This window comes from Zea mays, chromosome 3, assembly GCF_902167145.1.
Source record: "Zea mays cultivar B73 chromosome 3, Zm-B73-REFERENCE-NAM-5.0, whole genome shotgun sequence".
Taxonomy (NCBI): Eukaryota; Viridiplantae; Streptophyta; class Magnoliopsida; order Poales; family Poaceae; genus Zea; species Zea mays.
Genome location: NC_050098.1, coordinates 124782362 through 124787905, shown reverse-complemented (window position 1 = coordinate 124787905; position 5544 = coordinate 124782362). Strand labels below are relative to the sequence as shown.

General features: G+C 39.9%; 1 long non-coding RNA gene across 1 annotated transcript; it reads right to left on the bottom strand.

Moving 5' to 3' along the window:
• Window positions 1-554: 554 nt before the first annotated feature.
• On the bottom strand, window positions 555-2968 carry LOC103650498 (uncharacterized). Its single transcript, XR_564182.2, has 3 exons — window positions 2914-2968; window positions 2590-2770; window positions 555-601 (listed from the first exon to the last, which is right to left on the bottom strand). It is a non-coding gene; the product is annotated as an uncharacterized lncRNA (long non-coding RNA).
• Window positions 2969-5544: the final 2576 nt, after the last annotated feature.

Here is a 5544-nt window from a genome sequence, read left to right as displayed (position 1 = left end):
CAGGTACCAAACCTTCTTGTCAATGTTTGTGCACTAGATAGTCCTTGCACACATTTCACGTTCATCGTCAAATTGCAGAGCACAGAAAATCGACCAACTTTCTTAGAGACCATATCAGATAGAGCATGAACATTGAGCCATGAACTTAAGACAAGGATGTTGGTTCGGGAAGGTTTGCATACCCTGGGTAGGAATGTTTCGTTGACTGGTGCAATGGCAGTTTTTGACGGCAGAACATTGACTGGATAATATCCAAGCTCGGTTCCTGACAGATTCAGAGCAGCCCTTGCACCCTCTGGGACATCGATGTTTTTCACCCGATAAACAGTAGATCCATTACACAGAGTAAGTAAATTGAAACATTGTTGGATATGGATATATTACCCTCATCAGTGAACTCTACGAAAGCAAACCTAAGGACTGAATTTGGGTCCCCACGCATGCGACAGTCCACAACCTTCAGAGAGCATATCCAAGATTATGCACAGTCGGATCAAAATCAAATGGGGAACTAAATACATGTAAGAGGATTTACAACTGTCCCATAAATTTGTACCTGACCGCAATTTATAAATAGTGTTGCGAGGTTTTCTTCAGTAACCTGAACAATAGAAGAGAAATTAGCACCAGAACTACATATGATTGTTAGTTAGCAACTCAAACATTATGTGACACTACAATATTGAATAAATAGCACACTACAGAAGCTACCATATAGAATAACAGTTAGATAAAAATTGCCCTAATACATTACCCCCAACGTTTTCAACTCCGATTGGCAAAAAGGTAACACTATCATGTATGACAGAAAAGAAAGGGGCACAACCATACAAAGCTATGGCAACAACTACATGTTTTAAGAAAGGTTGGATATTCACAATTAATTTGTATTTTAAAAAAACAACGGTATAACTAACTACATCAACAAACACTATCTTAGTAGCCATAGAAGTGTGCCAAACTTAAATATGTGCATTGCAAAATGTTTGTGTTTTGCATCTCCAACGACGACAAAGGCCTTCTGTCCCAAACTCCCAATCCAAGGTAGGGTCAGCCTCTTCATTTTCCATATATTAAGGAAGAGCAGGCATATGTCTGTTAATGCTTTACACGAGGAGCAATATGGAGGTGGAAGACTAAAGACAAGATACAGTCTTGATCATCTAAGTAGCGGTCCGAAACTCCCAATCCAAGACAGGATACACCCCTTTGACCTAACGGCAACAAATAACAATAAACTATTAGGCCTTAATAATGACTTTAGAACAACAAGAATTTGCATCAGCTACAAGCTAAAGCGCAAGCAAACATAAGAACATGTCGTAGACAATATTGTTTCTATACGTCGCGAAGAAACAAGGGATGGTCAAACACAAGGCATGCCATGTTAGTACCAAAGAATTCTCTTCAGCTATCCGAAATTCCCTTGGGGAAATGAAAAACCATTGGGAAAATATGGTTCCCAAACTAGTCCTAAGAGGAAGTTCAAAGGTACAACTATCCGAATTTGTCAATCAAACAATTTCTTTGATCTACTTCAGTTATTTTTCGAATCATCAATCTTTGTTTCTTATTGATCTAGTAATGTTATATATATAAACACTAAAAACAGGTTTAAAGAGTATGGTACTATCAAGCTACCCTCTCTGATCAGCAATTCAAGGTCATGAAAGTTCTCGGTAAGCTATAGGACTCAGTTTGTGTACTTCTAGACTATGGTCTTGAGCAAAGAAATTGCCATCACTTAAAGAAGAGTAACACAATTTAATTAGAACAATTTTCATCAGAGTGGTGCAGGGTAATGTGAACTGACAAAACTACCTTTTATATGAAAGCACAATCAAAGACAGTACATGCTGAAACTTGGAGATCACCTCGGGGCGTGTCCTCATTGTCTGTCCATCATCTTCCTCCTCCTCGAAGATCACCTCATCGACCCTCTCAAACGACGTCCCCACCTCATCGGGCGCCACAATCCGGATCGACACCTAGCCCTATGTACTACATGCTGAAACTTGGAGAAAAAACTAGATGCATATGTGATGTCCATCAAATATATGAAAGTAGGATGATATCATTCTAAATTACCATTATATATCTCATAAATAAGCATTTTCAAATAGCTCATGCATAAGTGTACTCTATATCCAAACTAAAATAGTAATTGACAAACTTGGTAATCAATTGTTTGCGCTATTGTTGTGCCTAACTACAACCTTTAAGGATTTTGTTTAGCCACATATTACATTAAGCATTTGGGATTCATGCTTGCCAAAATCTTATGGCTAGCAATTCATAATACCACAAATTCAAAAGCAGCCGACACACATCGTTCATAGAAAAGTAGGGCTAGTAGTGAAGGGCAAGGCCACGTCACTCTATCTCGCGACTTCAAAGTCGAGCTATATCGCCCTAATGGTTTCACCATCCAACCCTGAACATATAACCTACAAGTTCTAACACATCTGCTGCTCATTCTGTCAAGTTCAGCAGGCCACACAATCATGTCTGGAAATAAATAAAATAGCAAAATACTATGTGCATTTATTTGAGCCCAAAAAGAAAACAGAGCAGGCAAAAGATAGGTACCTTCGCTGCTCATTCCATCATTCGTCTAGAAGCGACATGAAGCTTTCTCCGGTCTCTTTGAAATCCACCAGCATGCTGCAGATCTCTCACTGTGCAAGAAGTCTATCTGATGAAGGACTGCAACTTCAACTCCTGCAGCACCACACATTCGCTCGCCTGCGCGCCCACGCACTGCCGCACACTGAATTTGCAGGTCCATCACATGATATGAGAAACAAATTTGTATTGTGCGCCTGAAGAAATTGTCTGCTCCATACTCATGTATGAATATACCAACTCTACTTTTAAAAGAAAAACTATTACTCATAGAAAAAAGGAGCATACCTCTTCCCTGTTTCCCCAGCCATCATAGGCTACATAGTATCCATTTTGTGCTATAGCTCCAACTGTTGCTTTATACCTAGCATTTGAGCCAATCAAACATGTTGTAATGAAATGAAGTGAAAAATATTAAAGATAAGATTATCTAGACACAAACAATGATAGGTATATCAAAGAGAAGCTCACACATTCTCCATCTTCACTCCACCCAGCTTGAACTCTAGCACCAATGACAAACCTATGGGAATGTGAAAGATCATCCACTCCCTGCCACAAGACTGTCAGAGTAGAGTAGGAAAGCAAGCCATTATGTCTTAATATAAGCAATGTAAATTGTAATTAGTCAGGACAATCCATTTTATCAATGGAACAATTGCCATGTATTTATCGCTTATTTAGAATTCCATCTAAGAAAAGAACCCATCTAACGAGTAACGAAGAATAAAGCTACCTTAGACTGGACTCTAGCTGAATAACCTAGTGGTGATAGACCTACAACATTCTGGGCACTCTCGGTTTGCTTTGCAATTGTAAAAATATCTTGGGCTAACGCTATGACTTGCAATAATCACAAAAAATGATGATAAGCATTATAAACACAAGTAACCTCCTAGTAGTATTAAATATGCGCCAGTATTTCAAGATCCAACTTAGATCAGCAGCACCAACAATGAAATCAGTAGGGAATATAATCTCGCTGAATTTAACCACATACTGAAGGAAGCAGTAAAAATAGAATGATGCTCAACTACTGTGTTTTGTAGAGGAAACTTAGGTTGGATGAAACCAATACACAATTTTGTTGATCTCAAGTCAGACTAAGACTAACCTTACCTACTTTCTATTGCTGATTAAAACACCATAAGTCCCTAACTGACAGCAGCTTTATGCAATTCTCCATGTCAATATAAAAAATAGAGCAAATCTAATTTATGGAGAATTAATCTAGTCCTCAACCTAATATTAATCAAAATCATAACACTACAGGGTTAAAGGTAGCTGAGAGTATAGTGACAAGTACCAAACACTCTAAATGGTAGGGTTAAATATAACAGAGTAGCTTGGCACATGTTGCACGCATTCATAGCTCTAGCACCACAGATGACAAGTATATGGATCTTACACACTGCTAATTAATCTAGGACAGAGTACATGGATCCTACACATTGGTGTCACAGACATAGGTGGTCTATACCACAGAGCGATGGAGCTCCCAATCCCAAACCCAAAGGGAGCTGGCACGATTCCCTCACACGGCAGACACAATATCTACAGGCGGTACAAGCGTACACCCCTACAAAGAGAGAAACGCCGGCATTAGAGGAGAGAGCGTGAGGATCAGATAGGCATTACCAGCAGAGGAAGAGGAGGAGACACAGAGGCGACGATCGAATCCAAGAGGCCACCACGACGGAACCCCGGTGTCCTTTGGTCCACCGTCTTTTCAACTCTGACGGTATCATTTACCTTTTGCCGTTACTCCTACAACTCTCAATGGTATGACCCTTCACTCGTATTTATATTACCATTTGGGAGAAGATATTAGGGCTCTAAAGTTCTCCATTTTTGGCGCTTAATGCCAAAGGGGGAGAAAATATTAAGCCTAAAGCAAAAGGACCGCGCCACCATTTCAAAAAAAAATTCGAAATGAATTTTTCAATTGGTGTATTCTTCAATTGGTATCTAATTTTCAATTGATATGTGAAAATAAAATTTCAAATTAGTATCTATCTCAAAAACCCTCTTGAAAGCTAAGAGGAGAATTCATTCAGGGGAAGCTTTAGACAGTTAAAGGAAAATCATTTGAAACAGGGGGAGGAATTTCAAATTCTAAAAATGCTTCTTGCAATCATATTCCTATACCTTTGACTATTTGCAAAAGTTTTTGAATAGATTTCCAAAGGATTTGCAAAAACAAAACTAGTGGTGCAAATGTGGTCCAAAATATTAAATAAAAGAAAGGCAATCCATTGACTCTTATTCATATGCTTAAAATCATTCACGGGTTTAAATTCTAAGTAACCTATGCACAATCATCTCAATTGCAAACTAGTTACATTTCTATACACTTCATTTGCTTTGGTTTGTGTTGGCATCAATCACCAAAAAGGGGGAGATTGAAAGGGAAATGGGGTTAACCATTTCCTATAATTAATTTTGGTGGTTGACGACCAACACAAACACATGGACTAACTAGTTTTGTCTAGAATTCATGTATTACAGGTGCATAAGGTTCAACACAAACCAAGAAAGAAATCAAGTTAGGGACACAATTTAATTGGAGCAAAAGGACTTGAGTGTGTTGATCTTTGGCCCACCGGACACTTTCCGGTGTGCACCGGACACTGTCCGGTGCGCCAGCCAGGCGCCCTCCGATCTAGCCATTCTCGGGAATTCCAGGGCATCCTTCGCTATAATTCACCGAACTGTCCGGTGAGCCAGCAAAGCAACGGCGCCCTGCGCGCCAACGGTCGACTGTGCAGAGTGAACAGTGATGAACAGTAACGCGCAGAAGTCAGAGCAGCAAAGTCAAAGGCCACCGGACTATCCGGTGTGGCACCAGAATGTCCAGTGCGGCAAGACGACAAGCCGCCCAACGGTCAACTGCTCCGAACCCTAACGGTTGCGTCGACG